The sequence below is a fragment of the Palaemon carinicauda genome, chromosome 1, assembly GCF_036898095.1.
Source record: "Palaemon carinicauda isolate YSFRI2023 chromosome 1, ASM3689809v2, whole genome shotgun sequence".
Lineage (NCBI taxonomy): Eukaryota > Metazoa > Arthropoda > Malacostraca > Decapoda > Palaemonidae > Palaemon > Palaemon carinicauda.
The window spans coordinates 188042108-188054607 of record NC_090725.1 but is presented as its reverse complement, the minus strand read 5'-3'; the positions used below and the strand labels follow the sequence as shown (position 1 = coordinate 188054607).

The window sequence follows — 12500 nt, the reverse complement described above, 5'->3', positions numbered from 1 at the left end:
TGAGAAGGGAGTTAGACAGGGAGACGGCATCTCTCCCAAATTATTCACAGCATGACTAGAAGGAGCTTTTAAGCATTTAGCTTAGGAAAATAGAGGAATTAACATTTATGGGGAATACCTTAACAACTCAAGATTTGCAGATTGTATAGTTCTGTTTGGTGAATCATGATAGGAATTACAAAAGATTATAGAAGATTGAAATAGAGAAAGCAGATAAATAGGACTGAAAATGAATATAAGTAAAACTAAAATAGTGTTCAATGAAAATGCAGATAGACAACAAATATCAATGAATACATGAACATACGTACATAGGACATATAATAATTGTTTCCCCAGGACACGAGACCAAAATAACAAGAGGGATAAGCATTATGAAAAATAAAATTTCACTTTAATCAGGTGGTCCTGCCAGTATCAACTTGTGCACCAGAAATGTGGAGCCTTATTAAAGCCTTAGAACATCAGTTAGTTATAACTCAAAAGAGCTATGGGAAGAATAAAGTTAGGAATAACACTAAGAGAGAGAAAAAAAACAACATGGATATGAGAGCAAACTAAACAAGAGGATATTCTAACAACATGTAAAAAAAAGAAGGAATGGACAAGGGCATGATATATAATGAGAATGACAAATAATAGATGGACATTAAGAATAGCAGAATGGGTCTCTAGCGATTACAAAAGAAGCAGGGGAGGGAAGAGAAGACGATGGAAAGACGAACTAAGAAAGTTTGCAGGTGTGGACTGTCATAGAAAGACCATAAACAGACACGAATGGAAGAACATGGCTGAGGCCTTTGTTCCGCAGTGGACTATTGCTGATGATGATGATGATGATGATAACGATGATATATATATATATATATATATATATATATATATGTATATGTATATATATACATATATACATATATATATATATATATATATATATATATATATATATATATATATATATATATATATATATGTATATATATATGTACATATATATATGTATATATATTTATATATATATATATATGTGTGTGTGTATATATATATATATATATATATATATATATATATATATATATATATATATATATATATATATATATATATATATAGTTGTGTTCAGCAAAAGAGAAACTGTTGGCAACGCTCCCGCTAAAAATATTGTTATTTGCTTAACAGCATTTTGTGAAATAAAGGAAAATACCTTTGATCACGTGTTTACAAGATCAGCGACTTTGTTTTACAGGCAACGTTTCCAACAGTTTTTCTTTTCCTAAACAAAGAGTTACATTATTATTATTATTATTATTATTATTATTATTATTATTAGCTATGCTACAACCATAGTTGAAAAATCAAGATGCTATAAGCTCAAGGGCTGCAACAGGGAAAATAGCCCAGTGAGGAAAGGAAATAAGGAAATATATAAACGATATGAGAAATAATGAACAATTGAAATAAGATATTTCAAAAACAGTAACAACATTAAAACAGATATTTCATGAATAAACTATAAAAAGGCTTATATCAGCCTGTTCAAAATAAATACATTTACTGCCAGTTTGAACTTTTGAAGTTCTACCAATTCAGCTACTCGATTAGGAAGATCATTCCACAACTTGATCACAGCTGGAATAAAACTTCTAGACTACTGTGTAGTATTGAGCCTTATGATGGAGAAGGCCTGACCATCAGAATTAATTGCATGCTTAGTATCATGAACAGTATGGAACTGTCCGGGAAGATCTGAATGTAAAGGATGATCAGAATTATGAAAAATCTTATGCAACATGATTAATGAACTAATTGAACAACGGTGCCGGAAATTAATATCTAGATGAGGAATAAGAATTTGAATGACCCGCAAGTTTCTGTCCAACAAATTAAAATGAGACTGAGCAGCTGAAGACCAGACAGAAGAACAATACTCGAAACAAGGCAGAATGAAAGAAAACAATTCTTCAGAATAGATTGATCACCGAAAATCTTGAAAGACTTTCTCAATAAGCTAATTTCTTTTTTGTGCAATTGAAGAAGAGATAGATCTAATGTGTTTCTCGACAGTAAATTTGCTGTTGAGAATCACTCCTAGAATTTTAAAAGAGTCACACAGAGTTAAAGAAACATTATCAACAATGAGATCCGGATGTTGAGGAGCCATGGTCCTTGACATAATTACAATCATACTTTGAGTTTTGTTAGGATTCAACTTCATACCCCATAATTTGCACCATGCATTCATTTTAGCTAGATCTCTATTAAGGGATTCAGAAACACCAGCTCTACATTCCGGAGATGGAATTGATACAAAGAGAATATCATCATTTGCATATGTAACAAGCTTGTTTTCTAGGTCAACCCACATGTCATGTGTTATAGTATGAAAAGTATTGGGCCAAGAACACTACCCTAAGGAACACCAGATATCACATTCCTCTACTCACTATGGTGCCCATCAACAACAACCTTTTACGATCTATTACATGAAAATTCAATAATAATACTAAAAGACGACCCACCCACTCCCAGGTGTTTGAGTTTGAAAAAAAGGGCCTCATGATTAACACGGTCATGCTACATTGTACAGCTCTCAGACGTCTCCTTAGCTTACCGTGAGGTGTGCACGAATTAATGAAGCTAACTGTACCACATCTCACATTTATTAGGAATTCAATAGGCTTCAGAATTCTTTCTTGTGTATCACTCGTGTGTCACACGATCGTACGTAGTAACGACATTTCTCTTTTTTGTATGTATTATCCTTTGTATCTTTGCTCTCCCCTCGCACTGACAGTAACTTGTATTATCATGTCTGCCTATTTCATTGTTAACTGTTAACAGAACCGGTTGCCGGTTGGACAAAAAATAGCATGTTTGTATTTTGTGACCTTCTTGCCAGGACCTCTTGTGTATATATACCCGATGTGTCTATAATAAAGTACTCAGTTGCTTTTATCCCGCTTTTGAGTCACAACCAACTCTTGGCTCGTCACATTGGTAACCCCGGAAGTCGACTTGCTCCTCCCCCCCCCCCTCACTGTTACTATGGTCGCCCCATTGAAACTTTCGTCGTTCACCATCAGAGAGATGTTTGCTTGGTTTCAGCGCAGAGAAGTCCAGTTCTGCATCAAGGGCGTGACTCGCTCAACCACCAAAGCAGATTATGTTCTCGCGGCGATACCCGAGGACACCTTCCCGGAAATCTCCGACTGGCTTTGTGAACAAGGAGAAACCCAAATAGCATAGGACGCCCTCAAAACATACCTTCGGCAGCAGTACTCGCCGTGTCCAGCCGCCTGTATAGCAAAGCTTTTTCAGCTCTCTCAACAACCGTTGTGGGAGCAAAGGGCTTCGCTCGCCATCAGGGAAATGACCAGTATCGCTCGCCTGCAACCTGCTGCAGACAGCTCTCCTCGTGAGGTGAACATACTTCGTGCCCTTTGGGTATGCCGTTTACCCGAACCTGTACGCACTGCCATACCTGATGTCAATAGTTTACCCATAAAGAACTTGATGACCAAAGCCAACGCCCTTATGGACAGCCACTTCATGACCTTCAAGACCTCCATCAACACCTCCACTTCTGACGAAGAGGACGCCTATTCAACGTCAACCGAAGCTGACGTGAATGCCGTAGGACACACAAGCCTAGCTCGTGTCGTGCTGGAGTGGCGACAAAGCCACCCATCACCCACCCCTCGCTCGCTCGCACCCCACCCAACAACTTCTACAGCCACTTACTACCGCCCATCGGCCGCAGTATTGCTACTACCACTCCAGATTCAGGGTTGCCGCTAAGAAATGTGCCAAGGATTGTCAGTGGCCGAAAAACGTGTAAGTAGGTCATCGCTTGTAGCGGTGGCCTCCCGTGTTTCTAATCTTTTCTCTTTACGTGATGCAGGAACAGGCATGAGATTTTTGGTAGACAAGGTGCTTGTCGTTCTCTTTTGCCAAGGGAACTCTTCAGGTCACGACGTAGTCTGTCTAAGTCTGCTGACGTCCGCCTGGTAGCTGCCAACGGATCGGCGATACCCACCTACCGTTACGAGAACCTCACATTATCGTTTGGAAACGGCAAATTAAATTGGAAGTTTCTCGTTGCTGACGTCACATTGCCAATCCTCGGTGCGGATTTCCTCTCTCATTACCACCTTCTGTTCGATGTTGCCAACCAACGATTGGTCAATGCAGACTCGTACTTATCGACACCTCTTCAACTCGCTCCCTCCAATCTCGCTCTCCACATCAGCGCACCCACGGATGCCTACGCCCACCTCCTCACGTTGTACCCGGAGGTTTTCCGTCCAGAACTTCGCCAAACACCCATGGCTCCTGCTAAACACGATATTTATCACCATATCAAGACGACGGGACCACCAGTCTTTGCCAAATTCAGATGTCTGGCACCGGATTGATTGGCAGCCGTCAAACAGACGTTCTCCAAAATGAAAGAAATGAGCCTTTGCGAAAAGGCCTCCAGCCCATGGTCGTCACCCTTACACATCGTCCTGAAGAAAGATGCCTCCCTCCGTCCGTGTGGGGATTACAGGTGCGTGAACATGCAAAAAGAACCGGATCCCTACCCTCTCCCAAACATCGCTGACGTGACCTCCTACCTGCACAAAGCGAAGGTTTTCTCCATGCTCAACCTCCTGAAGGGGTATTATCAGGTGCCTATGAACCCAGAAGACATCCCCAAGACCACCATCACCACTCCCTTCGGTACATACACCTTCAATTACTCCTGTTTTGGCCTTCGTAATGCTGAGGCCACTTTTCAACGTCTCATGGATGGCATCTTAGGGGACCTCCCCTTCTGTGTATGTTACAGGACGACATACTTATGTTCTCTTCCTCAAAAAAAGGAACACCTCCGTCACCTGCGCATCGTGCTCGAGCACCTACAACAAAACGGCCTTGTAGTCTGCTACGACAAGTGTAAATTTGGCGCTAACGAAGTGTCGTTCTTAGGGCACCACATCACTCCTGAAGGAGTCCATCCCCTCCCTGAGAAGGTAGCAGCCGTTCAGAACTTCCCTACGCCCTCGACCGTCAAAGCACTGCAGGAATTCCTGGGCATGAGCAACTATTATCACCGTTTTCTGCCAGCCATTGCCGCCACTCTTGCTCCCCTCTACGCCTCCCTCAAGGGCAAGCCAAAAGACCTGAAGTGGGGTCCCCTTCAAGAAGCAGCCTTCTGCAACGCAAAGAATGCCCTATCAACCCCTGCTGCTCTCACTTTTATCGTCCCCCATGCTCCTTTCCTTCTCTCCACCGATGCCAGCGTCATCGCTATTGGTGCAGTACTTGAACAGGTGGTCAACGTCTTGCCCCGCCCTTTGGCATTCTTCAGCAGAAAACTGTCCAAGACAGAATCGGGTTATTCGACCTTCGATCGCGAATTGCTGGTGGTGCACTTGGCTGTCCGTCACTTTTGCCATTTCTTGGAAGGTACGCCCTTCGTCAGTCGCACAGACCACATGCCTCTGGTGCACGCCTTCACTCGACAGTCAGACACCTGGTCCGCCCGTCAAAGCCGACATCTCTCCGCCGTGGCTGAATACAACTGCACCCTTCAACACGTCCCTAGGAAAATGAATCACATTGCCGATGCCCTGTCAAAAAGCACGTTGGCCGCCATTCAACTGGGATTGGATTACAACGCCTTGGCTGCAGCCCAACGACAGGATTCAGAGTATCAAGCATGTAGGACATCGTGCACATCTCTCCGTTGGGAAGACGTCCCACTCGACGACTCCAACACCACCCTCCTCGGTGACGTCAGTACTGATAGATCGCGACCGTGGATTCCTGCTCCCATGCTCCGACAGGCGTTTGATTTCATTCACGGCCTTTCACATCCCTCGCGCTGTTCTACTGCACAGCTGCTGAAGACGAAGTTCATTTGGCATGGCATTACTAAGGATGCTAAGCATTGGGTCCGTGCCTGTACTTCTTGCCAAACTTCCAAAGTTCATCGACACACGGATTCAGGAGTGGGTGCCCTATTTAACAAGTACAGTATGTAATTTTTAGGGGGGGAGCCATATACCACTCGTGTGTCAAACAATCGTACATAGTAATGACATTTCTCTTTTTTGTATGTATTATCCTTTGTATCTTCGCTCTCCCCTCGCACTAACAGCAACTTGTATTATCACGTCTGCCTATTTCATTGTTAACTGTTAACAGAACCGGTTGCCGTTTGGATAAGAAATAGCATTTTTTGTATTTTGTGACCTTCTTGCCGGGACCTCTTGTGTATATATACCCGATGTGTCTATAATAAAGTTCTCAGTTGCTTTCATCCCGCTTTTGAGTCACAACCTACTGTTGGCTCGTCACACTTGCTTCCCTGTTTCTGTGACACTTGCAACGTACTTTGTCCCTCTTTTTATTCACGCTTCGCTTATTTCAGCAGGCACTTTTTTATCAATCCTGCCGTATCTTGCATTGAAAATTATATGAACAGAATTATGAATTCATGTTAATGGTTTAATGATGATAATAATATCAACAATAATACTATTATTATAATTATCAATACGGTAATTATATATTGATAATATTTCACGTGAGTTTTTTTTCACATCTCCTTTGATCTTCTCTTACTTAGATAAAATTATTTCTTTTTTTATTTATTATTCATGATAAAATTATAGTTTCCTAAAACAATATTAATATTCTCTTGCAGTAAATGTAGATTAGAGCCAACTATCTTTCACACGATAGGATAAGCAATGTTTAGAGTTGTCATATTTTTACTCCCTCTCTCTCTCTCTCTCTCTCTCTCTCTCTCTCTCTCTCTCTCTCTCTCTCTCTCTCTCTCTCTCTCTCTCTCTCTCTCTCGGACAAACTTCATAAATGCACAAACAATAAAAAAGACAAGAAAATATAACGACGAATAGCCTACCTAATGCTTTCCTTGTATTACCATAACTTACTTTTGTTAATTCACGAAAACAAAAACATTCAGTAAGTACATGTCGTCACTAATTTATTGCTTTAGAAGATCTTAAGGAAGAGCACAATCTGACACTTGAATTAGAATCATTTACCAAAATTAAAAGTCATTACAAGACGGTGAAAGAAGAGTAAAAATGGCTGTTGGTCCCGTTCGATGAGCACAAATCACTTTGAACACCATCGTTCTTATAACTGTATCTCCCAGTAATGGTTCCGTTCTTTGTACTGAAATAGAAACTCATTCGGGTAAGTTATAGCGTTGTGAACATTCTATTTCCCGTGACATTTCTAGGTTAGGGAAGTGCCATAAATTACATCACACAATTGGGAGCCAAGTGTTTAACTCTACCTCTATCTCGTGCCGCTTCTATCACTTACGTCAGGTTCGTGCTGAGAGGCCGATGTAAACATAGATAAGGCTTTTCCTGGTCGCGAAGTGTCATAACTTGTTATCTGCACATCACACGGTGTTTTTGGTCCACACGCGATTCTTTTGAGGGAATGTCAGTTTGTCTTTTTGTTGTACGGCCTTGCGGTTTTCCTCTACCACTAATCACTAGGAATTTCTTTATTATTCTTTAAGTTTATATCAGTAATAAAGAAAACCTTAATCATTCGACAAATTTGTATTTGCAATTACTTTTCTTTAATATTAGTCCGAAATCCGAGTTTTTTTTTTTTTCAGTCCTTCTAAGGGAACTAAGCGTCACGAATAAAAACAAATTTGTCTTATTCAGTGAAATGTAAGCTTTCTGAATCCTTCTTGGTCCTCTGTATTGATTTGATTGATTTAAAAGGCAAACCAAGTGAACAGACTCTCAAGCCCCATTTTCTCATATTTTTAAATGAAAGGATTTTGAAAAATACAGTGCCGTGGACAGTAGTCTAAGTTAATTAATATCGGACATTAATGGTCACAATATGTGGGAAGAATATATCAGATTTATCCCAGTAGATTCTCTGGTCTTTCATTTTCTGTGAAATAATCACCCCAGCAATAACTAGCAATGTCATTTTTGGGGCAAATAATAACAGGGAATATTGATTAATGACAACCGATGTATTATATTAAGTGGACCAGTAGAGTTCAAAGGAGGACAGTCCTAAAGACCTTTTATAAATAACCGCCAGTGACATGACATAATAACAAATCAGCTGTCTGAAATAATATTTATTCTTTGAATCTGAAAATCGACTATAATTGACGATATATGGCATTGATACAATATCAAATGATACCGAAAACTAATTCCTATTATATCTAATTACAAAAAAAAAAAAAATACGAATCAAAAAGTTTTCAGGTCAAAATAAATTCTTCATATTCTTTGAACATGACTTCAAATAGTAAGAAATGGTCCTGTATCTTGCTTGTATTGGTCTTTTATTACAGTATTATTATTATTATTATTATTATTATTAATATTATTATTATTTGCTAAGCAACAAGCCTAGTTGGAAAAGCAAGATGCTATGCTCCCAGGGGCTCCAACAGGGAAAATAACCCTGTGAGGAAAGGAAACAAGGAAAATTAAAATATTTTAAGAACAGTAACAGCATCAAAATAAATATCTCCTGTATAAACTATAAAAACTTTAACAAAACAAGAGGAAGAGAAATAAGATAGAATAGTGTGCCCGAGTGTACCCTCAAGCAAGAGAACTGTAACCCAAGACAGTGGAAGACCATGGTACAGAGGCTATGGCACTACCCAAGACTAGAGAACAATGGTTTGATTTTAGAGTGTCCTTCTCCTAAAAGAGCTGCTTTCGATAGTGTGACGAGTCAAGAGTAGGGATGAAAGCAACTGAGTAACTTTATTACAGAACATCAGCTTATATATACATCAAGTCCAGGCAAGAAGAACCTAAAAAACATAACAGGCAATTTCATGTTCAACAGACAACCGTTTCTGTTAACAGTTAACGGTGAGAAAAACAGACATGATTATTCAGGTCCCTGTCAGTGCGAGGGGAGAGCGAAGATACAAAGGATATTATGTACAAAAAAAAAGAAACGTCGTTACTATGTACGATCGTGTGACACACGGTTAGTACATGCCTCCCCCCCCCCTTAAAAATGACATACTGTACATGTTAAATAGGGCGCCCTGATCTAAAGAGGCAAACTGCAGGCGGGTCATCTGGCAGGAGATAAGCAGGTTTTTAGACGATCAATGGAGACTCAGTCTTCTTTGCCACGAATGTTTAGTAGGAATGCTTTCGGACTGCGTCGAATCACAAGGAAAGGGCCCATGTAAGAGGGCATTAGCGGTTGCTTGCTAGTGTCGTTGAGTAGGAAGACGTGCGTTGCAGAGTGCAAGTCTGTCGGTATGTGATGCTTCGCTGGGGGCTTGTAAGGCTGTTTGGCGGCTGCCAATCGATCCTGTGCTAGACGTCAGAAATTTGCGAAGATTGGGGGCCCCGTCGTCTTGATATGGTGATAAATACCGTGTTTGCCAGGAGCCGTGGGCGTTTGGCAAAGTTCTGCACAGAAAACTTCCGGGTACGATGTGAGGAGATGGGCGTAGGCATCCGTGGGTGTGCTGATGTGGAGAGCGAGGTTGGAGGGGCATGTTGAAGAGGTGTCAACAAGTACAAGTCTGCGTTGACCAATCATCGGTGGGCAACATCAACCATAAGGTGGAAATAAGAGAGGAAATCCGCACCGAGGATTGGCAATGTGACGTCAGCGACGAGAAACTTCCAATTAAATTTCCCGTTCCCAAACGATAATGTGAGGTTCTCGTAACTGTAGGTGGGTATCGCAGATCCATTGGCAGCTACCAGGTGGACATCGGCAGACTTAGACAGACTACGTCGTGTCCTCAAGAGTTCCCTTGGCAAAAGAGAACAACAAGTACCTGTGTCTTCCAAAAATCACACGCCCATTCCTGCATCATGTAAAAAAAAAGATTGGAAACACGGGAGGCCACCGCCACGAGCAGTGGCCTACTTACACGTTTTTTCGGCCACTGACAATCCTTGGCACATTTATTTGCGGCAGCCCCGAATCTGGAGTGGTAGTAGCAAAACTGTGGCCGATGGGCGGTAGTAAGTGGCTGTAGAAGTCGTTGGCTGGGGCGTGAGCGAGTGGTGGGTGATGGGTGGCTTGTCGCCGCTCCAGCTCGTCACGGAGTAGGCGTGTGTGTCCTATGGCATTCACGTCAGCTTCGGTTGACGTTGAATAGGTGTCCTCTTCGTCAGGAGTGGAGGCGTTGATGGAGGTCTTGAAGGTCGTGAAGTGGCTGTCCATAATGGCGTCAGCTTTGGTCATCAAGTCATTTATGGGTAAACTATCGACATCGGGTATGGCAGCGCGTACAGGTTCGGGTAAACGGCATACCCAAAGGGCATGAAGTAGGTTCACCTCACGAGGAGAACCATCTGCAGCAGGTTGCAGGCGAGCGATACTGGTCATTTCCTTGAGGGCGAGCAAAACCCTCTGGTTCCCCAACGGTTGTTGAGAGAGCTGAAAAAGCTTTGCTATACGGGCGGCTGGCGACGGCGTGTACTGCTGCAGAAGGTATGTTTTGAGGGTATCATACGCTATTGGGGTGTCTCTTTGTTCACAAAGCCAGTCGGAGATTTCCGGGAAGGTGTCCTCGGGTATAGCCACAAGAACATAATCTGCTTTGGTGGTTGAGCGAGTCACGCCCTTTACGCGGAACTGGATTTCTGCGCGCTGAAACCAAGCAAACGCCTCTCCGCTGGCAAACGACGAAAGTTTCAATGGGGCGGACATAGTAACAGTGAGGGGGGGGGGTGGGGGAAGGCGGGAGGAGCGAGTCGACTTCCGGGGTCACCAATGTGATGAGTCAAGAGTAGGTTGTGACTCAAAAGTACAGCATTGGAGATTGTAAGAAGCCATCACATGCTTCAAAGCCTTTCGAAAACTAAATTGCAAACTAGGGAACAGATGATTCCCTTCAGCAAACCTATTAAGACGTTTTCCCAAAAGACGCTATAAAACTTTAGATGATATGGGAGTCATGAAAATTGAGAGGCAATCAGTTGGACGTGAGCTACCACAAATACATTTACATAGTTGAGTAACATTACCAATTCTCCAATAAGTTCTAAAAGCTCCTCTTCTTGCTAACTTGCGCAAAATAACAGATAACTTTGGAGCTAAGAAATCTGCAGTCTTCATAAAAAACAGAGGAAAAATACCATTTGGGTCTACACCTCCATATACATCAAGGTCCATTAACAGAGCTTTATTTCCACAAGATCGGAAAGCTAAACTAGTTAGTTTAGCCTCAGGAAAACAGGAATGAGGAAGTTTGAGTTTCTCATTACCCTGTTTACTGTCAAACACATCAGCCAAAATGGTTGCCTTTTCCTTTGGACTGTGAGGGACTGAGCCGTCTGGTTTAAATAAAGGAGGAATTGTTGCATCTACACCAAATGGGTTGTACTAGAAAGGGTTTCTTTTATGGTTAAATTGTATTCCTTTTCAGTTGAAGCATAAACTCTCTGAGTAAAACCTCTAAGCTGATTATAGTTATTCCAGGTCAGATCTGATCTGTTACCCTTCCAAAGATGATAGTCCTCCTGCTTCCCCAATTAAGCACATCTACAATCCTCACTGAACCACGGTTTGTCCTTCACTCGATACCTTAGCACACGAGAAGGGATGGGCCTATCAATTATGTTGACTAGATTCTCATTCAAAGGGACAACAGGATCAACACTACTATACAATTGTGACCAATTCAAGCCCAAAAGATCATGCAAAATCCCATTCCAGTCTTCTTGAGATTTCATATAAATCTTACATGAGTATGATACATCAGGGACAGGCCGCTCAGTCATCACTACTAATGAAATCAAGGCATGATCAGATGTCCCGACTGGAGAACCAACCTTACTAGTTATAACGCAAGGGGAGTCAGTGTACACGAGGTCCAAGCAGTTACCAGACCTGTAAGTAGCTTCAATTATGATTTGCTCACAGCCAGATTCAGAGGCAGGTTATGGTCTAACTAGGAAGCGGAAGGGGCAGAGAACACCCAAGGGTGGACTCTAAGACGGCAAAGATATTTCAATTTGGGGAGGAGAAAATCTCATCTACCTAGGCCAGGATAGATAGCCTGCAAGCAGACACACTAACATGCACAAGGAAAGTGGAAGGAGGGGTGGTGATGGGAGACTCAGAAAATGGTGAGGTGGCATGACAGGAAGGCCCAACAGCAACATGGAACAAAAATAGTGTTCCAGAGGGGTTCCCGAGATAAGGCACAAATGACAAGTCCTCACAACCAGGCATAACCTACCAAAGACTAAGAGAGAAGCCTAATGAGGGTTAGGCGACACAAGAAAGTCTACTAGTCAGCATCAGAACTAGGGTAAGGTGTTCTAATGGGTAATCATAAGTAGACACATGGAACAGGATCTCAAGACCTGTGCCGCCTCGCTATACATATAGGCTAAGTGGTAAGCAAAAAGCAGTCACACTAGGGTAATTGAGAACACTATCCAACTTCCAAAAGGACCTTCAAGACCACAGCTCCCCGCCATGACGAATCAACT

General features: G+C 42.1%; 1 protein-coding gene across 1 annotated transcript in view; it reads right to left on the bottom strand.

The window, feature by feature from the left end:
• LOC137643838 (uncharacterized) overlaps positions 1 to 7181 on the bottom strand; it is a 67159-nt gene extending 59978 nt beyond the window's left edge. Inside the window, exon 1 of the mRNA XM_068376561.1 lies at positions 7059 to 7181. The gene's annotated coding sequence lies outside the window, so the exon portion shown is untranslated. The remainder of the gene's footprint in view (positions 1 to 7058) is intronic.
• Positions 7182 to 12500: the final 5319 nt, after the last annotated feature.